Raw genomic sequence first — 26,650 nt, 5'->3', positions numbered from 1 at the left:
GATTTATTTCTCACAGTTCTGGAGGCTGGAAGTTCAAGATCATGGTGCCAGTATGGTTGGGTTCTGATGAGGACCCTCTTCCATGTTGCAGATGGATGACTTCTATTGTATTCTCACATAGCAGAAAGAGAGCTAGCAAGCTCTCAGGCCTTTTCTTTATAAGGGCACTAAACCTACCCATTCATGAGGGCTTCACTTTCATGACCTAATTACCTCCCAAAGTTCCCACCTTCAAATACCATCAGGTTGGGATTAGCATTTCAACGTAAGAATTTGGTGGGGTAGGGAGCACAAATATTTAGTTTGTAACGGTGTAATAGGGTTCTCTAGTGAAACAGAATCAATAAGATGTGTATGTGTGTATATATTATATATCCATGTATCCATATGTTTCTTTCTGTCTTTCTATTTTAAGGAATTGGCTTAAACAATCATGGAGGCTTAAAAGTCCAAAATTGCTAGGCTAGGCTAGGCAGGCAGGCAGGCAGGCTGGAAGGCTGACAGGCTGGAGACCCAGAGAAGAGCTGATGTTGCAACTGGAGTTCAAAGTGACTCTGTTGTCTGAATTTCTTCCTCCACAGGAGAGGTCAGTCCTTTTCTTAAGGTCTTTCACTGCTTGGATTAGGCCCTTCCAGATTATGGAGGGCAATCTGTTTTACTCAGTCTCTTGATTTAATGTTAATCTCATCTAAAAATTACCTTCACAGAAGTATCCACATGTGTTTGACCAAATATCTGGGTACTGTGGCCTAGCCAAGTTGACACATAAAAGAAACCATCACAGTTAGGATATACTTTAACAAAGATCAAAAAACAATGCCTTATAAAGGATGGAAGTTAGGTTTCCTCTTAGTCCAAGTATAAACAGTTCAGGGTTGATTGATGACTCTACTATTTTGGGGCCCCATGCTCCTTCTATCTTGTTGCTCTGCCCTTTTCCACAGAGTACTTCCTTGTAGCAGAAAAGGGAGATGGTAAGGGAATGGTGTACTTCCCATTTAAGTGCATGACTTTAAAATTGCACACATCACTTAATGCGTACATCCCATTAGCTGGAACCCAGTCCGGTAGACACACTTCAGTGCAAGAGAGGCTGAGAAATGTAGTCTTTGGCTGGGTAGCCAGAAGCCCACCAACACTGCTATTACTGTATCAAAAGGGAAGGATAGATGTTGGGGTGAGGGAGGTATTCATCAGTCTCTGATACTGTTCATTCATGTTTTGTGTTGCATTACGTTTGATTGGAGTTCAAGATGTTTGCTAATATTAAATCTGCTCATTCAAATTTGAGAGATTGAGAGTATGACACAACTTGAGTTTCATAATTGATGTTATTGAATTTGACCTTTCTTCTGCACTTAAAGCACGTGTCTTGAGCAAACCTGCACATGAAAGTTGACATACCAAATGGGAAGCTGAGGCAGAAGACAGGAACACAGATTCAGAAACCCACCTCGTTAAGACTGTTCCACTTCATTCTTGAGTAAGTAGGTGACAGTGAAAGTTTTGGAGCAGTGTTAGAATATGACAGATTGGGGTAATGGGAGGATAATCTGGTGGTTCCACATTGGTTGCTGGATGACATCCAAATGCATCCATATGGCTTACTAGGAACTGCCTGTCTGCTTCACCTCAACTCCTGGCATCCACCTTTACTGCCTGTGTTCTGGCCACACCGATAATGATTCCTTTGCTGTTCCTTATTATTACGCATCTCTATGTCTTCTAGCAACTCTGCTCACCATTTTTGTTACCTTTTTAAAGTAGAAATTTGAAGATTAAGGAAAGGAGATAAAGGGCCCTTAAATTGGAGCCTACTCAGGTCCACCTATCTGTCTCTGCTGTTCTTTGAGTGCTGCGGTGTTTCAGGAAGTGTGCTAGGTGTGTTCTTTTTGTCACCTCTCCATCTTCATGGCACCCCCGAGGGATATGCCATTATCCATGTTTTGCAGATGAGTTGCTGAGGCAGAAGTTTAATGACTGACTCAAGGTTACAACAGTCAGAAACTGACAGAACCAGGAATTTTGACTGACTTCTGAGCCTGGATTTTTCCCACCACATATTGTTCTTTTTGGAAAGAAGGTCTTAGGCTTAACATGATTAGTAACCACAGTATATCAAGGGGTTGTGGAATCTCTGGGAGCTTCAGCATCAGGTTGGAGTTACACCTCCTGGGTGTGCTACTGGAGAGCTTTTACCTCAATTACTTGTGATGTGACCTGCCTTGCTGACTCTGTACTTACTGGGGGAAACTGGGGAAATGAGGGAGGAAGCAAATTTGGAATATAGTTTTAACCAGTTGGAATGAATTCATCCTTGACTCCTGAAAGCTTGTAATCTTCATAATCTCTTTTCTAGTGTTGCTATTTTGGATATGAGTATGGGATAGCAAATGAATGCTTTAGGGTTGTGTGAGCTGAACAGTGTTAAAAATGTGCTTTTCTCTCATCCTGAGGATCTTCCATTAATCCACTAGATGGAGCAGCTGGTTTGAATATATTTCATGATTAGAAGTTGGAAGAAAAGACATGGTCTTCCTATCAGAGCCATGTCACAGACCCCTTGGAGTTGGCCAGGCATTTTGATCTCTATTTTTTCCTCTCTAAATATAAAACTTTTATTTACTCAGCACATTTATGTGTAGGGAGCATTTGAGGTTCTTCTGGGACCTGACAGAAAACCATCGTGGTACAGTGGAAATAATTCGAATCTGAAGTCTGAGGATGTGAGAGTAGAAGTCCTATTTCAGACACTCAGTTCTCTGTGACTTTGGTCTTTAACCAACTTGTGTCACTGCTGCAATAGGTGAGATGTGAGATGTACCCTCTACAGGTTAGGTATATTGGGCCTCTGTGCCATCCCTTCAGACCACCTGCACAGAGATGCGCGAGCTTCCATTTTGCCTGGCTGAAACTGCACTCACTGCCAGTATCTACAATGTGGAAAATCCATCACACTGAAGACTGGAGGGATTGTTGATGGCATTAGTTCATTTGCCTTTGTGATACTTCCGTCACCCACGGGCATTCCCACTCATGTGTGAACACCTCCTTGGGGCAGTAGTTTCATTCCCTCACAAATGGTTTATCCTATTTTAGGGTAACACTGGTTATTAGAGTTTTTATTTATTGGTCCTGGTTGACCCTTCCAGAGCAGTCCGAATCTTGTAATCTTACCCGTCTTTCATATTCAGATGTTCTGTTTTAGAACTAAGGTGAAATATTTGTTTTTTTGCCTTCTGTACTACTGGTTCTGGCCGAATGAAATGACATATAAGAAATTAAACATGTTATCAAAATGCTTTTTAGTTTTTAGTTCTCCCCTGATGGATAGCAAGGTGGCTATGTATATTTAAATCTGTTATCTGTATTCAGATGTCTTAAAACATCATATGTCCTAGAATTTTAAGGTTTCATAACAAGGAACTCTTCTTTAACAGTTGTTGACACATTTGTTCCTACAAGCCAGTGGTGTCTTACTTAGACTACTGGAATCTGCTCCTAAGTGTTTAATGAAGTGAAATTAAAACTTTCATTTTTAGGTAGCTTTGAACTGTGGCAATGTGTAACCTCACTACTCCTGATTTCTGTTAATTTTTAATTAAATAAACATCTGCTAAATTAAAGACTTTCACATAGGTTGACATTCTTGCTGTTTGCCAAATACAAGAGTTTGTGATATTTGGAAGCAGACTCTTCAAGAATTCCTTTTAAACTGTACAGATTTGGTATTTCCAGTGGAAATCTACAAAACACCAACTCTGTTTTAATTTATGTCATATAAATTAATAAATTTATAGTACTTTCCCTTTCAGTTGAGGAAAAGGACCTAGCCTTAGCCTTATCTTTTCCAAAGAGGGGCTTTAGGGGTGCGTATATTTGAATTTTGGAATCAGTTTTTTTTTTTCAGATGGAGTCTCGCTCTGTTGCCCAGGCTGGAGTGTGGAGTGCAGTGGCAAAATCTCGACTCACTGCAACCTCTGCCTCCTGGATTCAAGCAAGTCTCCTCCCTCAGCCTCCCAAGTTGCTGGGACTACAGGCGCACACCGCCATTTCCGGCTAACTTTTTTTGTATTTTTAGTAGAGATGGGGTTTCACCATGTTGCCCAGGCTGGTTTCGAACTCCTGAGCTCAGACAATCGGCCCGCCTCAGCCTCCCAAAGTGCTAGGATTACAGGCGTGAGCCACCGCACCCAGCTTGGAATCAGTTTTAACAGTGTATAATCTCATTGGCACTTCTTGGACTGAAGCCAATTAGCATTAGCATGAAATAAGATATTATAAAGTCTATGTTGTTAATTTTTTTTGAGGTAATTTACATGGGTTTTTGGAGAAAAATCTTCTTAAAATATGGATGCATTGAACTTTGGGCTAAAGATTAGTTCTTTTCCTGTACCTTGATCTCCTGGTGACCTCCAGTGACCCACATTGGTGACTCTGATGGGTTATCATTAGTTCTCCCCAGGAAATTTGAATTATCAGGATGTTTCTTTGGTTACATAATAGATTTAACCCAGGTACTGGCTATTATGAAATCAAGAAGCATATCTTCCCAGAAGTGTCCTTGTGTGTATTCATTTGTGGAAGCTGGAGGAATCAGATCTCTCCCTCTCTTCAGAGGTGTGTTTTGGAACGCCCTAAGCAGGCTGCTGTGACATCAGCCCTTGAATTTACTCTGGTTCTCATCAGGAACAGTAGGAATAATTCCTCAACTTCCATGGAAGAAAGTGGAATGAAGCAAGCCTGAAAACAAAAGCTTTACATTGCTATGCATGAACCACCTTTGCTGTTTTAGAAGTTTTGCTAGGGGACCTGGGATAGTAATAGTGACACCTGGCCCCTGATTGAACAACATTTTCATCGGTGCTCTTTGTCTCTGTGGTTTTATACTGCCCCTTTCCGATGATGAAAAAAGACCTAGCTTAGCTTTAGGTTTCTCAAATAGAGGACCACATCTATATTAAGGAACCAGTGTAACTACGTAAAGAACTGTAAGTTCATATTCTTCAGAATCTTATGTGTATAAATACTGTATGATTTTTAATTCTTCCTTATATTATCCTCATTATTGTTAACAGGATTTAATGTGGCATGCTGGAAGGAGCAAGGACGTTGGAGCCAGAGAGCCCTGGCTCATATTTCAGATACCAGCTGGGTGACTTTGATCAAGTTAGCTTATTTCTCTGAGACTTCATCTGTAATGGAAGAGTGTTCAGGTGACCCACGTCTCATGGCTTAATTAGTTCCTGGATAACATTTGAAGTGATCTCTGTTAAATTCATAGACATTTCCATGGCAATGTTACAAATTGGGATTCTATTGCAGAAAATAATTTTATGCTATAAAAGCACCAGAAATTAATTTTTAAAAGTGATAAAGATACTTATTTTTTTGAAAACATCAATTACGGAAAATAAGATACTTATTATAAAATCTATGTTGTTAATTTTTTCTGAGGTAATTTACATGGGATTTTGGAGAAAAATCTTCTTAAAATATGAATGCATTGAACTTTGGGCTAAAGATTAGTTCTTTTCCTGTTGAACTCTGTAGCAAGCATGAACGTTTATCATCATCCAGCAATCAACAAATGAATTCAAAATCGGAGTCAGTCATTAAAAAAAAAGAATTTGCATGTTTTTGAATGGTAAAGTAAGTGTGGGGAGTGGTTCCATCTTCAGAGTTCCCTTACTTGTACATTGTGATGATACCTGAGTTCAAAGTCACATTTGTTTTCAAAGTCAAGCACAATTTCAGTGATGTACATGATGTCTTTGGTGGTATTTGGTGCCAATGGTCAGTTAGGCTTTGTGGTTTTATAATGAGGCATCATTAGTCTGTCTTCCTTGGCAGTGTCACTATTAAGAGGCATTCCTAAAGAAAAAAATGAAAAGCCTGTTTCTTCGCAAGAGAGAATTTTCTCAACTTAAAAATGTTATCTTTATCTTTAATGATGTTAGCTAGATCTGAATGCTGGTACTATCCCATCTGTTCTGTTTTGAAGCAGTGAAACCATCTTTCCCTTAAGCTGGACATTTCTTTAATGTCTCTTACCAAACCTATCTTTAAGCATTTGAAACCTGTTCTTTCATCATTTGCTAACATGGTTTGGTTCTTAGGCTTGCTGTATTTATTACATGCGATTATATATATGTACAGACACAAATGTTCCATTTTTGCATGTCAGTGCATTGTGGTTTCTTATGATTTATTTCATATGCCTATGACATTAGATATTCTTGAAATATTTTTCCTAGTCTTTTATTTTACAGCACTCTGAATTTTAAATGTAAAATTCAATGAGTTTTAGTAAATTTGTACGTTTTTGCAATCATCACCATGATCTAGTTTCAGAACATTTCAATTACTCTTGAAAGAAGTCTCATGCCCATTAGCAGTTTCTCTGTACCCCCAAATCCAGGCAACCACTCATCTGTCTCTATAGATTTGCCTTTTCTGAACATTTTATATAAATGGAATCACTCAATATGTAGCTTTTGCATCTGGTCCCTTTTGAGATTTATCTATGCTTGCAGCATGTGTCAGTACTTCATTCCTGTTTATTGCCAAATAGTGTATTCCATTCTGTTGTCCGGATAAACCACATTTTGTTTATCCATTTACCAGTTGATAGACATTTGGTTTGTTTTCAGTTTTTGGCTGTCATGAATAATGCTGCTGTGAACATTTGTATACAAGTCTTTGTGTGGACATGTGTTTTCATTTTTCTTGGGTGGATACCTAGGAGTGGAATTGCTAGGTCAGGTGGTAGCTCTTTCCCAAAGTGGCTTTGTCAGCAATGTATGAGGGTTTCACCTACTCTGCATCCTTGCCAACACTCACTATGTCAGTCTTTTTAAATTTTAGCCATCCTAATAGATATGTAGTAGGATGTCATTGTAGTTTTAATTCACATTTTCCTAAAGACCAATGATGTTGAACATCTTTTTATGTGTTCATGGCCATTTTCATATCTTCTTTGATGATCCTAGTGTTTAAAAATTGTTTATAACCTAATGTCATACAAAGTCAGTGTCCAGCATGGAAACAAAAGTTATTCCACTTATTTTAACAGAGATAATTAAATATAAAGAATTGTTATTAGGTATAAAGTTGTTAGTAAGTAGGTAACTGAAAAGATAAAAAGCAAATGCTATGATATCATAGAGGTAGTGGCTGTAGGAAGCAGTCATCAACTGTGGAGCTGGGCTGGGGGCAAATAGGGTGAAATCTTTATTAAATCTTTAGAAGCTTAGAGGAGAGGCCCCACAGAGCTGAAACCCAGACCTCTGAGGTGTGGGTGATGGTGCACCTGTTTCTGAGGGGAGTGTAACAAGGCTGGTTCTGTAAGTGCTGAAAAACTGCAGGCCAGATTCAGCTGCTGCCCTAGGAGGAACTGCTGCTGCACTAGGAGGAACTGCTGCTACACTAGGAGGAACTGCTGCTGCCCTGGTGAAGAAGTGTTGCTGAGGTGACACTGGGAGCTAAAGCTAGCGAAGCAGAGGGGAGGGAGCTAGTCTCCCTCTAGTGTCCCCTAGTGGCAGACCCTAACAGGGAGCCAACTGGAAAAACAGAAATGGTTTCAGAGTTACAAAGCTGAGTTTGGAAGAGTATGGTTGGAGCTGGGAGAGAATACCTGTATAATTGGCCAGCCCACCCCTTTGAATATTCAGTATCTAGACCTATCCTCCTAAACATATTTTAACTTCCACACAACGAAAACTACTTTCTTTTCGTCTAACAGAATATAAACATTCTCACACAAATGAAGATGTTCTCACCAGCTCCCTAAAATGCGGTGTCACAAAGTCTCATTAGTGTATCCATCTCTGGGAGGTAGTCACATTACCTATTGCTGAGCTTTGTGAATTCCTCCTTAAATTAAGTTAAAGTTCTGCTTGAATGTTGTGTTATCCAGAGTTAAATTGTAGAGGTAAGTTTCAACAATGTTTGTATAAAATAATGCAAGAAGAAGGAGAAGAAATTGGTTCTAGTTCCCTCTCTCTCTCCCCTCTCTCTCTCTCTCTCTCCCCTCTCTCTCTTTCTCTGTGTCTGTCTCTCTGTCTCTCTCCAAAAGCAAGAAGGAAATATGCTTATCTGCCACTTGGCAGTAGTTGAGATTTGTATCTTTCTTCTCCTGTTACCTGTTCCGTGTTTCCTTTGCACTCAGCCAGGACTTCAACGGATTAGGTTTCTGTACCTGAAGGTCTGAATTCTCAGTGGTCCTGCCTTTTTTTGGATTGCTGTGGTTTTCCATTAACTTTTACTGTTGGAGATAGAAGTACTAAGAGCTGCCCTGATTAAAGAAGCCATGATCTTTCCTGACTCTTTGGGAGGCAGCAACCCAGGGTCCTCTCACCCCCACTGGTAGTGTATCCTCCCCATTGGCCTCTTGGCTAAGTGGCTTGAGGAGCCCCGAATGACTCAGTGGCAGTCTCTCCTGCCGGTTCACTGGAAACATTGCTGCCTCCCTTTAATAGCTCCCTTAAAATCAGGACCTCTGTATTAGCAGGGATGAAAGCCAAAAATTTTTAGAGTGGGGTATTAGGGTAATAGTGAGAGGGGCCACTCCTACTTCTTCTATTGATTCCTGGACCAATGTCTTCTTACTTTGGTGAGACAGGTGAGTCAAAGCATGTACTACTGTGTTGTGTGAGACAGAACTCCATCTTTCAGAATGTTGCCTTACAACTGTTGTCTTCAGTAGGCTGTGCCATTATTTCGCTGGGTCACCTGCTTATAGATGATGGGATATGTAGTGAGACTGGTGAATTACAAGTGCTGAGAGATGTTCAGAACTGGCACATTCAGTAGCTTTTCACATTGCAGGCCATGAGCCACGAGTGGTCCTGAAAACAGTTCCGTGAGCTATACCACTTTCCTCCCTCCCTCTCTTCAGAGAGGCTGGAATAGCAAATAATATTGTATGACACAGGTTGTAATTGCAGTTGTATTTTTGGAAATATTTTTTACACACATTTACTGTATCATGACTTACAATGAATTTCTCAATATGATTCATGGTGACAGTACTTTGAAAGCTAGAGGTCTAAAGAGACATTTGACCTTGCAGTTCCCTTATCCCCAGCCTCTGGTGGTTTAATGCGTTGGTTTCTTAATAGCACTCCAGGTGGTATTCACATTGGCTGCAGCCCTTCAGTGGGCCTGGGCATGAGGATGGGCTTCTGTTGAAATCTTGTTTCCTTGAAACAAGGTCCAAAGATGGACATTATGAGTGCGAACACATGTAAAACTCAACTTTTAGGGTTGTTTAAAAGATTAAATGAGGCCGGGTGTGGTGGCTCACGCCTGTAATCCCAACACTTTGGGAGGCCAAGGTGGGTGGATCACGAAGTTAGGAGTTCGACACCAGCCTGGACAATATGGTGAAATCCTGTCTCTACTAAAAAATACAAAAACTAGCTGGACATGGTGGCAGGCACCGGTAGTCCCAGCTACTCGGGAGGCTGAGGCAGGAGAATCACTTGAACCCGGGAGGCAGAGCTTGCAGTGAGCCGAGATTGCGCCATGGCACTCCAGCCTTGGCGACAGAGTGAGACTCCATCTCAACAATGACAACAACAACAACAGCAACAACAACAAGATTAAATGAGACCATGTGACTCAGTTCTGTGCTTAGTATTTGGAATATAGCAGGAATTCATTCCTGTGTAACACACTGTTAAACCAAGAGGTACTCTGCCCCGTGCTCTTTCTGTAATGTTTATCTAGGTTTTACATTTAAAATTTAAATCTCCTGTATTGTCGAGATGACTACACTGGCCTAAATAGAGCCGATTTTTAAATATGAATAACACTTCATATCCCCTGTTAACCTTTTTCCATCCCTCCTCTGATTTTTTTCTCCAATTGGTATTTTTTTCTTGGATCTTGAGAACTTTGTGGTTAAAGCAGAGACGAAAATTTTGTGGGAAAACATCTGCAAAATAAATTTCTTTGAATGAATTGGGATAGATGGCTTGGCCCTTGGGTCCAGACCTTGCCTAACATAATGAATGAACCAAAGTTATTGACCAGATAAAAGGTTTCCCTTAAGTGCTCTTTAATTTTAAAGCAGAATAGCTTTAACTGGCCCTTGATGAAGAAATCATCTTACCATTCTTAGCTGTCCTCTCTTCTGCATATGCAGTGCTGGGTGTGCTTTTGGGCATTTGCTATGTTAGGGGTAGTGATATGTTTTGGAAAGATAACTGTATTGAAATTAGGGTACTTTCAAGAGAAATTCAACTTTGGATTGATGTACCTTCTGATATGTGCTGTCTTGTTTTTAAAGACGCACCTTTATCAGGATATGATTCATACATCATATTCATCCATTTAAAATGTTCAGTGGTGTTCAGTATATTCAGAGTTGTGCATGCATCACCATAGTCAATTTTAGAACATCTGTATTATTTTCCCAAAGAACACTGGACCCCTTAGCCATCACCCCGGAACTCTGCCCTATCCAACCCCCTAGCCCTAGGGAACTGTTAGTCTGTTTTCTGTCTCTAGAGATTTGCCTTTTCTGAACATTTCACAGCAGTGGATTCATGCTCTATGTGATCCTCATGCCTGGCTTCTTTCATTTAGCATGTTTTTAAGAGTCACCCATGCTGTGGCATGGATCGTACTTCATTTTTAAAAAATTGGTATGTAGTATTTCTTTGTATTCTACAGTTGTTTATCCATTTATCAGTTGATGGACATTTGTATTGTTTCCAATTTTTGTTTATTATGAACAGTGCTGCTAAGAGCATTCATGTGTAAGTTTTTGTGGGAACATATATTTTCAACCTTGGGCATCTAGGAGTGGAATTGCTGGATCATACGGTAACCTGGGTTTAACCATTTGAGGAACAGCCGGACTATTTTCCATAGCAGCTGCCCTGTTTTGCATTCCCACCAGCAGTGTGCGAGGGTTCTAGTTTCAACACATCCTCACCGATACCTGTTATTTTGATTAGCAAAACCAGTCGAATTGGTATACCAATCCAATTGCTACACCAATACTTGTCTTTTTGATTTTAGCCATCTAGTGAGTGTGAAGTGAAAGCTCATTGTAGTTTTGATTTGCATTTCCCCAGTGATTCTTCACTTGCTTATTGGCCATCTTTTTTTTTTGTCCTATCTGTTTTGTTTTGTTTTTGTTTTTGCTTTCTTTTTAATATGGAATGCTTCATGAATTTGTGTGTCATCCTTGTGCAGGGACCATGCCAGTCTTCTCTGTATCGTTCCAATTTTATAATAGTATGTGTGATGCTGAAGCAAGCACCTATTTGTTTTTAATTGACAAGGAAGGATAGTGATAACTGTAATCTGTCCAGTTCTTATGTGGGGGATAGTTTCTCCTAAATTTCCCCACTTCTTTGACCTAAATTTACATAAAGATCAGGGAATATTGGATTGAAGTAACACTCTTTTAAAACATAGTTAAAGTTAAGTCACAACCCAACTGGCTGTATATAAAAGAGAGTCTTGAGAAGGTTCAGAATTTTGTGTCTTTGTGAAAAGAAATTAAAACCTTGTAAGGAGTCAGCTAAAGAATGTAAAGTTTTATGAGCTTCTATAAACAGGGAAATATGGAATGTCTAGTTCCATTTAACCTGACTATAAGCCAGGTTAAATGGAACTTTTTAATTTTATTTTGTGTCTTTTTATACTGCTTTTAAAAAAATAGGACTATTTTGAAAAATTGTACTTTCCCTCCTAATTAGAGGTAACCCCATTAGTATCATTATTACTTTTGATTAATTGAAAATCTCACCAAAATGCAATAGTTTTTAAAAAGTCAAATTCAAATCTTACATATGTTTTATGTTTTCCTCTTTTCCCTCAAGGAATATTTCTTCATGTTGAGACAGCATTTCTATACTGCCACAATGACAGAAAAGACTTAAAACAGTCAGCTGCTAAAATGTAAGATACAAGTGATTGGTGTATGTAGAATCTGAATTTTAGTCTCTTCACGTGTCGGAACAACTTTTCAACAACTGTAACTCCATACATGAAGAGCATGAACAGTTTCAAGGGTGCATTTGTATGCGAGTTATACTTTATATTTCTTTTATTGTTTAAAGTTAGTATACCCTGCCGTTAAGTGATCTTTTCAGGTGTCTGCGTAAAATAGAATTTCCTTGGGAATGGCTGGTGAAGGCCAAGAAGAGGTCCCCGAGTTCTGACTTCATTATGCCATTGAGTTTGTCCTGCTTCCTTGTTCTTCATCCAGTGCCTAATTTACAGTGGGGCTGTGAGTGCTTCCTGCGCTCATATGATCCTTGGTGCCATCAGCCCTTGCAGATACTCAACGACTTTACCAATAGGCGTGCTCTTTGGCAGCTTCTTATATTTGATATAGCATCAGCATTTATGGATTTATTGGTTTTTCTTTAAAGAACTGAGCTCCCTCAGAAACCATGGTTTTGCTCCATGACCTCCTGTAACAGTAATTTAAGTTGCCACTTCTGGCAGTTTCCTGAGCTGAGGAGTCAGTTGGACCTGTGTACATTGTATTTGTTCATTCATTTCATGGCTCTCAGTGAAAGTAGTGGAAGTTAGGCCGGGCGCGGTGGCTCAAGCCTGTAATCCCAGCACTTTGGGAGGCCGAGACGGGCGGATCACGAGGTCAGGAGATCGAGACCATCCTGGCTAACACAGTGAAACCCCGTCTCTACTAAAAATACAAAAACTTAGCCGGGCGAGGTGGCAGGCGCCTGTAGTCCCAGCTACTCGGGAGGCTGAGGCAGGAGAATGGCGTGAACCCGGGAGGCAGAGCTTGCAGTGAGCTGAGATCCGGCCACTGCACTCCAGCCTGGGTGACAGAGCGAGACTCTGTCTCAAAAAAAAAAAAAAAAAAAAAAAAAGAAAGTAGTGGAAGTTGTGTATGAATCAGAAATTTAAATCTCAGCCATCTTTTTTCTATGATGCTCTACAGTTGGAAGGGTTTTTCTAGGAAGTGCAATGCAGTCATTCATTGCTTAACAACAGGGATAGGTCCTGTAGCTTATCTTCCCTTTGTGAGGGGCTGGCAGGCCCAGGGAGAGAGACGGAGAAAAGACCAGTCACCCTCCTCGTTTTTCTGGTCTTACACCTCACCTGTTTCTAGAAGTGATAGGAAAACAATGCCCAGCAAGTTGGTTTTCTATTTTTAAAAAGTATGGTAAGATATCTGTAACATAAAATGTATCATCTTAACTATTTTTAAGTGTACACATCAGTGATACTTGGTACATTCACATTGCTGTGCAGCCATCATCACCATTCATTTCAGAACTTTTTCATCTTCCCAAACTGTAACTCTGACCCCATTAAGCACTAACCCCTCATTTCCCTTCTCCCAGCCCCTGGCATCTACCATGCTACTTTCTGTTTCTATGAATTTGTCTATTCTAAATACCTCAAGTGGAATTGTGCAATATTTGTCCTTTTGTATAGAGTCCACAGGTTTCATCCATGCTGTATGTAAAATTTCTTGCATTTTAAGGCTGAATAATATTCCATTGTGTGTGAAGAAACCACATTTTGCTTATCTATTCATCCACTGATGGACACTTCAGTTGCTTTCGCCCTTTGGCTGTCGTGGATAATGCTGCTCTGAACGTGGGTGTGCACATCTGTCTTCAAGTCTTGCTTTCATTTCTTTTGTGTCTATTCCCAAAGGTGAAATTGTTGGATCATATGGTAATTATGTTTTATTTTTTGAGGAATTGCCATACTGCTTTCCATAACAGCTGCACTATTTTACATTCCTACCAGCAAATAAGCTGTTTTTCTTAAACGTTTCTTCCCTTTGAAGACCTGATTGATGGATTGATTTTTAGATACAGGGTCTCTCTCTATCTCTCAGGCTGGAGTGCGGTGCCACAGTCATAGCTCAATACGGCCTTCAATTCCTGGGCTCAAGTGACTTTTCTCGCCTCAACCTCCTAAGTAGCCAGGCCTACAGGCTTGTGACATCACATCCAGCTAATTTTTAAATTTTTTTGTATAGACTGGGGGTCTTGCTATGTTGTTCAGGCTGGTCGTGAACTCCTGGGCTCAAGCGATCCTCCTGCCTCAGACTCCAAAAGTGCTGGAATTATAGGTGCCAGCATTTCTGACTGACCTGTGTTATTTTGAAAGCTATTTAACTTGGTCTCCTACTAGAAAAAGGAAGATTCTCTCATTTCTTTTGAGTGACTGTGGTCTCTGAAAGACCCCTCTGGTCACCCCCCGGACCCTTGCTCCCTGGAGCTAGCCCTGGTCGTTTCTACTTCCTTTCACTTGGCCACTCATCGAGCTTGCCATTTGTTCAGAGCTGCCCACAGGGACTGTTTGCCACCCTGACATTCCAGCACCAACATGGAGAAACCTGTGTTATTTTGCATTCTCTACTTTTGAGAACATTTAAATAACACTATTAGCAACAGACCTGACTCCAGTGTTTTATGTGATCATAACTTTAGGGATATATTTTTAGCAAAAATAATGTACTTCACAGTGGTCCAGGCAGAAGGAGTACAGCCCTGAACTCTCACAGGGCTCCAACAACTGTCCACACTGTGCCCTCTGGCCCTGCCCGTCACCTTTGTTCACTTCAAGGTAACTGGTATTAGACATCTCAAAGTGTTCTAACTCTCTTGTGTATTGAGATGGGCGTAATAGATGATGGATAAATTTAAATATGCAATAAGTCTAAATTTTGAGGATTATGTTCCTGAAATGCACAATGGTAAGAGTTCACACTTTTATTTAAAAGGTCCTTATTTAATAATACTTTCTTAATTTTCATTATTTAAAGTCTTTTTTAAAAAAAAATTTTAAGTTCTGGGATACATGTGCAGAATGTGCAGGTTTGTTACAGACGTATACATGTGCCATGGTGGTTTGCTGCACCTGTCAACCCGTCATCTAGATTTTAAGCCCCACATGCATTAGGTATTTGTCCTAATGCTCTCCCTCCCCTTTCCCGCCACCCCTCGACAGGCCCCGGTGTTCAACTCCTACTTATGTATGAGAACGTGCGGTGTTTGGAGAAAAACCTTTCTCTGATGGTCATTGCTGAAAGCTCCACTCCTTATCTCAACTCTTTTTTCATGTTTCAACATCCCCATTGCCCTCTTTTTTTTTTTTTTTTTGAGATGGAGTCTCGCTCTGTCACCCAGGAGTACAGTGGCATGATCTCGGCTCGCTGCAAGCTCTGCCTTCCAGGTTCACGCCATTCTCCTGTCTCAGCCTCCCGAGTAGCGGGGACTACAGGTGCCCGCCACCACGCCTGGCTAATTTTTTGTATTTTTAGTACAGAGAGGGTTTCACCGTGTTAGCCAGGATGGTCTCAATCTCCTGACCTCGTGATCCACCCACCTTGGCCTCCCAAAGTGCTGAGACTACAGGTGTGAGCCACCATGCCCAGCCTTCCCTCTTTAAATCATTTGTTCTTTTTGTTTTTTTTTTTTTGAGACGGAGTCTCGCTCTGTCACCCAGGCTGGAGTGCGGTGGCCGGATCTCAGCTCACTGCAAGCTCCGCCTCCCGGGTTCACGCCATTCTCCGGCCTCAGCCTCCCGAGTAGCTGGGACTACAGGCGCCAGCCACCTCGCCCGTCTAGTTTTTTGTATTTCTTAATAGAGACGGGGTTTCACCGTGTTAGCCAGGATGGTCTCGATCTCCTGACCTCGTGATCCGCCCGTCTCGGCCTCCCATAGTGCTGGGATTACAGGCTTGAGCCACCGCGCCCGGCCTAATCATTTTTTCAACAAAAATAAAATTTGTTGTTTGAATTTGCTAGATCTGAAATTCTCATATATTTGAATTTTGTATGAGATGCTTGTATTTTTAGAAGAATTACCCTACTTTTAGTCTCATTATCAGGGAAGAAAACCATTTAATTTGGGACAAAAAAAGAAGAGAGACCAGCATTTATTGAGCATGTGGTATATACTAGGCTCTGTGCCAGATACTCTAATTACATTTGATTATATTGATTGGTTATAAAAGGAATGAGGCATTGAGAGACCAACTTACATAAGGTTTCTTTGCTTAGCAGAATTCACTGCCTTGATGTATGAAATATGGACTGTCAGATATGGAAATAAACTTTTCAAATGGACTGGCTTTCATAATGGCATTTAAGTTGAATGATGTGTTAAGACTGAATTCTATCCGTCCTCCTTTTACTTAGGTTTGGTGAAGTGTGCTGGATCATGTATGAGGTATTATCATTATGTGAGATCTTCCTTTCAGCCACTGCAGAATGGAGAGAATTCGTCTCCCTTCCTGGCCTCCTAAGATAGACCTGAGGTCTGATATATAAGTAGAAGACTTATATCTGTTTGAAATACAATATTAATTCTAGTTTATAGTTCTGGATTTTTAAGGTGTCACTCTAGATTCCTCTTTATTCATGTTTCTAGGAGCGTAGTAAATACATCTACCAATCAAACTAATTTGTCTGTTAGAATACATTTAAAACGGAAAGTCGGCAAAGAGAGAGCCGTAGGTGGGAACAGCAGCTCCAGATGCTTAAGCTTTGCAGGAGCTCAAAGCTTGGGACCTGTTTGCTATGGTCTCTGGCTGCATGGCTGAGGTTTGCTGTGACCACCAAGTGGGCTGGCAGGCCTTAACCTGAACTTATTTTCTGCACAGGCTTTCTGGCGGGTTGTATAGCCTGGAGCCCCTTTCCCAGGTCTAAAATGCACACCCTAAGGGTAGCCCCAGCCACCTCCCATGTTAATGGGGTTAGTATATTCCTGAGAAGTGGGACCAAAACAACGTTCAGAAATTGTTGAATTTATCAAGCAAGGTGCTGTTTTAGGTTACACAGTAACCTAATAGGTACTTACATATTTCTAGCAATTTCTTGGTTGAGTTCACTCCTGTTAACCTTATTTGAATTTGACAACCTATAGGATGGGCAGAGTAGCTGCCATTCTCCCCACCCCCATTCTTTTTATTTTTTTTTGAGACAGAGTCTCCCTGTGTTGCCCAGGCTGGAGTGCAGTGGCATGATCTCGGCTCACTGGAAGCTCCGCCTCCCGTGTTCAAGTGATTCTCCTGCCTCAGCCTCCCGAGTAGCTGGGACTACAGGCGCCCACCCGCACGCATAGCTAATTTTTTCGTATTTTTAGTAGAGATGTGGTTTCACCGTGTTAGCCAGGATGGTCTTGATCTCCTGACCTCGTGATCTGCCCGCCTCAGCCTCCCAAAGTGCTGGGATTACAGGAATGAGCCACCGCACCCGGCCCCACCCCCATTCTTAATTTTTTTTTATTTTTTGAGACTGAGTCTCACTCTGTCACCCAGGCTGAAGTGCAGTGGCGCCCTCTCAGCTCACTGCAACCTCCATCTCCCAGGTTCAAGCGATTCTCCTGCCTCAGCCTCCCCAGTAGCTGGGTCTACAGGTGCACACCACATTGCCTGGCCAGTTTTTTTGTATTTAGTAGGGTTGGAGTTTCATCATGTTGCTCAGGCTGGTCTCGAACTCCTGACCTCAGGTGATCCGCCTGCCTCGGCCTCCCAAAGTGCTGGGATTACAGGTGTGAGCCACTGCGCCTGGCCTCCCCACCCATGTTCTTAATAGCAGCTTTGAGATAGAATTCACTGTTGGGGCCACTCCACAGAAACGGGATGGATCTCCTCCACTTGGCCACAGTTGCCTTAGATATTGAGTCAGCTGACATCACACCCACCCCCAGAGGGTGTGAAAAGGTTTATTACTCATATAATGAGGCTTTCTGGGGAGAACAGGACAGCTCCCAAGAGGTCCTAAAATGGCTTGAGAGAGCAGGGAAAGGAGACTGGCTTGGCATTTTTTTTGTGATGGTTATGGGGGATGGTGTGGAGTGAGGGTTCCCATTGAAGGGTTTGAATTTACTGCTGCTGTCATAAGAGGGAGCCACTTGGACTTTCCTCTCTTGCCTGCCCAGATGTGGACAGAGAGGGATGAAGGAGGAATGAGGCTTCAAAGTATCACAAGTGTAGTCACTTTTTAAAAATTATATTCACATGCCATAAATGTGTTCAATTCAGTAGTCACAGACTATATGTGTGTATAGATTATATATACATTTGAGAATATATATTGGAAACACTGTCTAATTTCTGAACATTTTCATTACCCTAAAAAGAAACCTCATACTCACTAGCAATGACCCCATATTTCCTGGTCTGCCTAGCCCTCCATAATCACTAATCTGCTTTCTATCTCTCTGGATTTGTCTGCTCTGGACATTTCATTTCAGTAATACAATATGGGGTCTTTGGTGCCTGGCTTCTTTCACTTCACATAATGGTGTTCAGGCCGTTTGTGTAGTGGCATGCATCAGGACTTTGTTCCTGCCTGGGACTGAATGATACTCCATTGTGTGGATGTGCCATACGAGTTTGTCATATTAAAGGATGATTCATTTGGAACATCTGAGGGTGAGATGGTAGGAAAGTCAGGTGTCAGTATTAGCAGGAAAGGAAGACATGGGCCTGCGTCTCAAAAGGGATTCAAAGGCAGACATTTAGTCTTAGGAGCTGTATAAATTAGAAGTGACATTTAAAGATGGGAGAGTAAATGTGATCTCCAAATTGAAATATATACTCTTTTAGGTGGCCGCACTGGTTGCCAATAGATACCATCCATCTATTCATGTCCTCTGATGAAATTCATGGTAATTTTCAATTTAGAACAACTCAAGTTCATTCTGATACAGAAAAGTCAGTGAAACCAAACATACCTTTTGAATTACTCATTTTGTCTTGCTTCTATTATCATGAGACCTGTTTTTGAATACTTCACTCTAAATATTTTCTGTTGCTTTTCAAGAGCCCAGTAATTTTGTTGGTTGGAAAGTGATTAATACTTAAAATTTGGCACAAGTTGCTTCAATGTGTATATGTCTTAGTCCATTTTCTGCTGCTATAACAGAATACCACAAACAGGGTAATTTATAATGAGCAGAAATTTATTCGTGCCACTGTTCTAGAGTCTGGAAGATGTAAGAGCATGGCGGCTGCAGCTGGTTAGAGTCTTCATACCACATCATCCTATGGTGGAAGGTGAAAGGTGGAAGGAAAAGAGAACATGAAAGAGTGAGAGAGAGAAAGGGGGCTGGTGTCATTCTTTTATCAGAAACCCACTCTTGAGAACACCATTAATCAGTGAGGTTCTGCCCTAATCACTCCTGGAAGGTCCCGCTTCCTGGCACTGTCCATTGGGCATTAAGTTTCTAACTCATGAACTTTGTGGGACACATTCAAACGGCAACATTTTATTAGTTTATTGCCAGAAAACATTGCTTTTTCTTTTGAATGAGTTAGGGAATTGTTTCATTCTCTCTTATTGTTTTTTTAAAATTTAGCTTTTACTTTTATTTATCTTTTTTAGTTTTATTGAGGTATGATTGGCAAAATTGTGTAAATTTAAGGTATACAATATGATGATTTGATATACATTGTGAAATGATTACCGCAGTTGAGTTAGCTTAGTTAGCTAACACACCTATCACCTCACTTAGTTACCTTTTTTCTATATTTTTTTGTGGTGAGACCATTTAAACCAAGCTCGTCCTACCTACAGCCCTCAGGCCGCATGTGGCCCAGGGTGGCTGGGAATATGATCCAACACAAATTCATAAACTTTCTTAAAACATTATGAGATTTTTTGTGATTTTTTTTTTAAAGCTCATTAGCTATCATTAGTGTTAGTATATTTTATGTGTGGCCCAAGACAATTCTTCCTCTTCCAGTGTGGTCCAGGGAAGCCAAAAGATTGGACACCCCTAATTTAGACTCTTGTTTTAAACACGAACTGAGGGTTCTAAAAGTAAATCAAACAGCATATACCAGCAGCTTCCAATTTGCTTGGTTATCATTTATAATTCTTGGTAAAGTTCAAACATAATCTTTTATATCTCAAATAATATTCCCTGGCTTCTGTAGGCAGGATGTCTAAAATTTGTAATAACAATAACAAATTAATTTTAAATTTCAAGGTACTCTCTTTATTTCTATTGAATGAACTATTGCTTTTAAAGATATTTCTCTTGCTGTTTAGGAGTCAGGTTAATTGTAGATTTGCTGAATTCTCAAAACTGACATTTAAATTATGCGTTTAGTGTTTTATAGTCTCCAATATTCAGATTCTGGGTAGGTGAGTTTCCAGTTGTTTACCTGTCAGCATTGTGATTTCGCATGAAGACTCTCCTAATGTCACAACTTGGATGTAATCTTGAACCCTATAGCTCTATTTTAACAGAATCACCCTTTGGAAGTGGAATGCTCTAGACCCCACAGGTCATCCTGTTTTTTGCATGTGACCAACATCTCCCCGTCTTTGATCTTGTACAGCTATTCGACACACTTTGCATAAAAATACAGGAGAGAGAATAAACCTAGATTTTCGCTTTTCTGTGGGGCCCAATGACTAAACTACTTATAGAAAACAGACATTGTGGGATCATGTGCCTGGATGGTATTCCCTACAAGTGTGATTTTACTACATGCACGGGTTTACACAGCCCCCAGGTACTCAGTCAGCATAATTCACTCTAACTTTCAAATATATAGAGAGAAAACGAAACTATCTGTAGCCTTGTGAAATAAGAATATCAGAGCAGATTTTAAAAGACTGATAACTTTTTTCCTAGTTACATATTGTGGCTGGGAAAGGTTTTCCTGTGTGTGCAGCATGGTCTTTTTTATATAGTTAGCCTTTCCTTGTTGAGGAAGGAAAATGGCAAGAGTCAACTTGGTATCATATCACCGACAAGCTTCCCTGTTTGCCATTCCCAAAGATTCACTTGAGGTAGTGTAGTGTCACTGAGTTCAGTCTACAGTAGAAGGAGTTGGATTACTTACACACCAAACATAATCATGGTGGCTGTGAGACCTCAGCATGTATTTCCCATTGTATACTGAAGTGCTGCTTCAGAAGGCATGCATCTAGCCAGACTGGGTAGCCCTTTATTCATGTTCTCATTTGCATCTTTGGGTACCAGGGATGGGAGAATCCTTTTAAGCAGTGCAATCTTGCTAGCCCTCTCTAGCAAAGAGTAGAGGTGGGCTGAAGTCAAGATCGACACTGCAATGTTGTGTTCCCTTGTGGTTTGCTGTCAGCAAGCTGTTACCCATACGTGCAAAAGGTTGTTTGAAGTGGGCTTGCACGTGTTTCCATAGCAGCAGTCATCTTAGCGATTTCACTCGTTTTTTGGACTTTTTTTTCCTTTGCTTCTCTGTTTCCCGCTGATGCAGGATTAAATAAATAGCATATTTAGGTCAAGGAAAGAGATGTTTGCTAATATAGATGCTAGGCTAAGCATTCTGGGAGACGGATTTCTTGCAGCAGATGAACATTCTTTGTGCCTCCCAGCAGCATCTGCAGCAGTGTGGCTGTCTGGCACTGTCTTTTTCATTTTGGGCAGGTTCTGAGATTCAGAACAATCCCAAGCAAATCACAGGAGCCGGCAGTTTTCCAGCAGCCACATGTAAATCTCCTGCTTATTTGTCCTTTGGTATTAAGAGTGAAGCAATCAGCTAGAAAAACAATACTTTAAAGGTTTTGGTGCATCCGAGGTGTGTCCTCTTATGTTTGCACCACCCCTCCTGTTTTACACTCGAGCCTGGATTTTTTGTCAGGCTGTTGAGCAGGAGCGGATTCTAGTACGGCAGCTCAGAGCTTCCCTTCTGTTCCGGTACCGGTGACTGCTTGTCATGAAGATGGTACAGTGGGAGCCTGTTTCGGAAGAGCCAAGGAAGAGGATGTGGAAATGGAGTAGAGATTGCTAAAAAACTGAACATCCACACCTTGGGGATGGGTTGCACTACTAGTGTGATTCTGTTTAAAGGCATCCGCACCGTTTTTGAAAGAAACTGTGCTTATATGTGCAAACAGCAAGGAGAGAATAATGCCCTTGAATATACAGCATACAATTGGACAAAAGAAGATTCAGAACTATTGATCTCCTCCTGGCTGGTAAATACTATCTTGCTTAATTAACAAGTAGTTTAATGGTGTTAGAATAAACTAGTCTTTACTTCTAAAGCAAATATATTTATTTCAGTGTACTTGTATGTATGTAGTCCGTGTGTATAAATGGGTAATTAGTGGCCTTAAGTTTAAATTATGAAGTGAGTGTTTGTGTGAGAATGCCATGTATTCATCAAAGCTAAATACGTACAGAGAAGTAAGATATTTTATTAAAGAATAGTTTTCTAATGTAGCGTTATCAGCTTATACATTCTTAGTATAGTCCTAGAAATAATATGTGGTAAATGTATATTTAGGGTATTATATATGTGAACCCTCTCCCAGCAATAATGAATTATGTAGCCCCTTTACATCCCAGTCTTCTAGATGGCCAGGTTTTTCTTACTAATGGCTTATGGTCAGTCTTTGATGCGGGGGGAGAAATTTAAAGGGAGCATGAAAGAAAACTATGATGAGTATGAGACAAATATTTATAGTTTTATTTTTTTTAAAAATCCAGCTACTTAACATGTTTTGGGGCGAAGGGTCTTGAGAGTGAGAGGAAGTGCAGTTTGACATGACACTTCTGTGTTCTGTCCCTTTATCAGGCATGAAGAGGTGTCAAGTCACAGATGGGTGTGCCTCTGTGGCCTTCCCACCAGCACCAGGCTTGTGAGGAGCCGCATATGGGTCTCCTCCTCCCTCAGGATGCCTTGCCATTTTTCCTTCTGTTCTTATCACAGCTTTTGTCAAAATGAGTGGGGACAAATATATCTCAGAGTTTCTGTGTGTGTCTTGCCAGCAGTTGCTTGGTACAGCGAAGCATGCAGAAATGCTGAGACCTTCCCGGCTGGTGAGGCTACCATCTGAGACTGAGAAGGGGGTATTGGCATGCCGTATGCCCTTGTGATCAGATCGGGTGGTCCCAACCTGTGGGAACCCAGAGAGAGGATGCATTTTATGGAGGGTCTTATGTTAGCACTTGCAATATGTGGGAGGAAGAAAGGAGAGCATCACTCAAGGCATCAGATGCATTTTGCAAGTCAGTGTTATGTATAGCTGGAATTTAAGTGGTGCTGTATTAACTGTTAAATATTTTAAGCTCTGAGGTATTTTGGAATATGCTTTTGTGAATAACTGGTATCGGAGATTAGAAGGACTAGCTCCTTCTAGCGCTCTCTTCCATTAGTGTATCCATAACCCGACAGCCCGGGACCTGCTTGGGCCAGTAATGGCAATGCCCCTCCCATGCGGCAAGCTTCTGTCCCTCAGGCCAGACTGACTTGTCTTTGGTTAACCTGACTTTAAGAGATTCTGCTTGTTTTTCTTTTCTCTTTTATTGCCTGCGGGGAGAGTAACCTGCCAGGGGCTCTGTCAGAGCTCTGGGTCTGGGATTCTAGAACGCTGCTGTCATGCATCACGTCCGCTGCTTTCTGCCCACCACCCTTGCCTGCACCAGCAGGCCGTCTGTGCATGTGGCAGAGGTGCTGCGAGATGGAAAGATGCGCCCTCTCACTCCACACTTGTCTCTCTGTTGGTTTCCTTGCCCTCTGCGGCCTCTTCTGCATGCAGCAGAGTGGCCCTCTGAAAAGGAGTCAGGCCATGTCACTCCTCTGCTCTGGACCTTCTGCAGCTCAGGGTCAAATGAAGAATCCTTACAGCGGCCTCCAGCCTCATCTCCAGCACTGCCTAGCACTTCCTCCTTCTGTTCACCTGTGTGCCTCTTTCCTGCTCGTTCCTCACCTCGCTCTGGGCACCCAGGCTGCCTTGCTGTTTCCACTTCCCAGGATATCTCCACCAGGGATTGCACCATTCATTGCTTGGCCTTTGCTCAGACCCCCTTCTCAGGGAGTCTCCTAGGACCCTCTGCTTAATCCTAAAATGCCCCAGCACACCTTTCCCCAGACCCTGTATAGTTTCTTCTTTACCTGATATCCTCTTTGTCCAGAACAACAGCATAAGTGTAGTAATAGTAATTAGTAGTAAGTGTTACTTAAGAGTACACTTACAGTACAACAAGAACAAGATTCATGGCCAGGTGTGTGGTGGCTCATGCCTGTAATCCCAGTGCTTTGGGAGGCCAAGGCAGGAGGATTGCTTAAGGCCATGAGTTCAAGACCAGCCTGGACAACATAGCAAGATCTCATTTCTACCAACAATAACAAAAATATTAGCCAGACGTATGTTGACATATGTCGTCCCAGCTACTCAAGAGGCTGAAGTGGAGGGTCACTTGAGCCTAGAAGTTCAAGTTTACAGTGAGCTGTGAGTGCACCACTGCACCCCAACCTGGGAAACAAAGCAAGGTCCTATTGCTTTAAAAAAAAAAAATCAGATCCATGATGGCTGGGATTTTTGTGTGCTTTATTCAGTGCTCTGCTCCCAACAGCTAGAACAGTGCCTGGCTCTATAGTAAATGCTCAGTCAGTGAGGGAATACTGATGAAATGGTTTTACGGTCTTGAACTTGAACTTGGAGAAACTACTGAGAAGATTAGTTAAAATCACTTATTCTAAAGCCAAAATGTATGTTTTTTTTAAATTTTTAGTTTCCCCCAAACAGTAACTGGCTCTCTGTTAATGATCTCTCCGAGCCTGTTGACCATTTCAGTCCCTAGATGTGTGCTTCTAACCCTTCTGTCATGGCACCACACCAAGAAGTTGTGTGGTTCATGACTGAATGTTCCCTGGGCTTGCAGTGGTAATGACTGACAATTGGATATTGTCCAGACTACCTCTATTGATGACCCATTTCTTAAGGGAGCCCTGCCCATTGGTACTTCCCTGGGTCACCCCCATGCAAAGGTAGGCTGACTTTATCTTCATATATGGGTTTGCGTCAGGGTTCTCAGCTTGCATAGGATGTCTGTCCTACCTCCAGCTCAGGTGGTGACTCCAGCCTGTGATTCTGCCTTAACTGTCATCAGGTTAGAGCTGTATTTCACCTGCCCTCAGAAAGCATAACCCCCACTTCAGCTACTCAGTGTGCACCAAGCCTTTGTGGAGGGAACGTAACGTTCATGAAGGATGGCCTAAAGGGCTCGAGGCCACGCATTCTTCTGAAGACCCTGAATGTCCCAAATATCTATCCATCTGTTAGAGAACCACTTGCCTGGTCTGCCTCATTTGTTTTCAGTGGAGTTTCTGTTCCTGATCTAAGCTTTGTGTTTTTTTCTTGGCCTATACTGAAACACATGATAAGAAACATACTTAAGAAAGTGGAATCAACTATAAGGATGTTATTGAAGGCATTGCTTACTTGCTATTGGAATGGCAAGAGGCTCTGTAGTATGGTGGCTAAGAGTACTGACTCTGGACTAGGTGCTGTGGCTCACACCTGTAGTCCCAGCACTTCAGGAGGCTAAGGTGGGTGGATAGCCTGGGCCCGGGAGTTGGAGATCAGCCTGAGCAACATGGTGAAACCCCGTCTCTACAAAAAATACAAAGATTAGCTGGGCGTGTTGGTGCATGCCTGTAGCCCCAGCTACTTGGGATGCTGAGGCTGGAGGATCACTTGAGTCCTGGTGGTTGAGGCTACAGTGAGCTGTGATTACACCACTGCACTCAAGCCCTGTTGACAGAAGGAGACCCTGTCTCAAACAAACAAACAAACAAACAAAAACAGAATGCTGATACTGGAGCCAGCCTTTGGGGTTTGAATCCTCTTAAATTCACAATTTAATAGTTGTATGACTTTGGGCAATTTACTTAACCACTCTGTTCCTCAGTTTCCTTATCTGCTGTTTGTAGATAATAATGGTACTTGCCTCACAGGGCTATTAAATGAGTGAGTATGTCTAAAGTTCCTAGGTCAGTGTCTTGTACATAAGTGCTAATTGTTAGCTATTATAATCATTGTCCTTTCTGTTTTTTGGTGTTCCTTTTATGAGGAGCCCTGGAATAAATTTCTTCCCTTCATAATATGAATGGTTTGTGCTTTTCATGAGGAACTGCTTTGTTTTCATTTTATATACGGTATGGTTCATGTAACTGATCCCAGCCAAGTCATCAGTTAACTGTTAAAGCCTATTTCCAAACATATGACCAAATTCTAACAGGTTCTAGGCTTTTTCAAAATGACTTTTATATTGGCCTTCAATTTTGCTTATTTTTTGTATTACCTGCCATTTTATCAGCCTTTTTCTCATCTGCTTATTAAAATACTTTAAAATTTTATTACATATATATGTAAATAACTTTAAATCCTTTTGGAATAAGTTACAATATAAATTAAAAGGTAAGGCCAGGCGCAGTGGCACATGCCTGTAGTCCCAGCACTTTGGGAGGCCGAAGTGGGTGGATCACTTGAGGTCAGGAGTTCAAGACCAGCCTGGCCAACATGGTGAAACCTTGTCTCTACTGAAAATACAAAAATTAGCCGGGCGTGGTAGCACGTGCCTGCAATCCCATCTACTCAGGAGGTGAGGCAGGAGTGTGGCTTGAACCTGGGAGGTGGAGGTTGCAATGAGCTGAGATTGTGCCATTGTACTCCAGCCTGGGCGACTGAGTGAGACCCTGACTCAAAAAGGTAAAAAGGGTAAGAGAGAAGCATATAGTGAAGAAAAAGCCTTTTTACCATCACTAAGGACGGCTCTGAAGTAACAAACAGATGTCTTGCGTGCAGGATTTAGCTTTGTAAGGCTGGGGCTGTTCAGGCTCCTACTGGAATTTATATTTAAACAGTGAATCAGCCGCATGGTGGGTGCTACATTAGGAGATGTC

The 26,650-nt window shown here is 41.5% G+C and overlaps 1 protein-coding gene and 1 non-coding gene across 6 annotated transcripts in view; one reads left to right on the top strand and one right to left on the bottom strand.

The window, feature by feature from the left end:
* The window catches only part of DOCK9 (dedicator of cytokinesis 9), a 299,448-nt gene that overhangs the window by 51,326 nt on the left and 221,472 nt on the right, over nt 1-26,650 (top strand). The window lies entirely within an intron of this gene.
* On the bottom strand, nt 11,164-11,270 carry LOC112611232. The gene has a single exon (XR_003116600.1). It is a non-coding gene; the product is annotated as a U6 spliceosomal RNA (small nuclear RNA).

This window comes from Theropithecus gelada, chromosome 17, assembly GCF_003255815.1.
Source record: "Theropithecus gelada isolate Dixy chromosome 17, Tgel_1.0, whole genome shotgun sequence".
NCBI classification, from domain to species: domain Eukaryota; kingdom Metazoa; phylum Chordata; class Mammalia; order Primates; family Cercopithecidae; genus Theropithecus; species Theropithecus gelada.
Note: the sequence above shows the minus strand (reverse complement) of the source record. Positions and strands in the feature narration are given on the sequence as shown.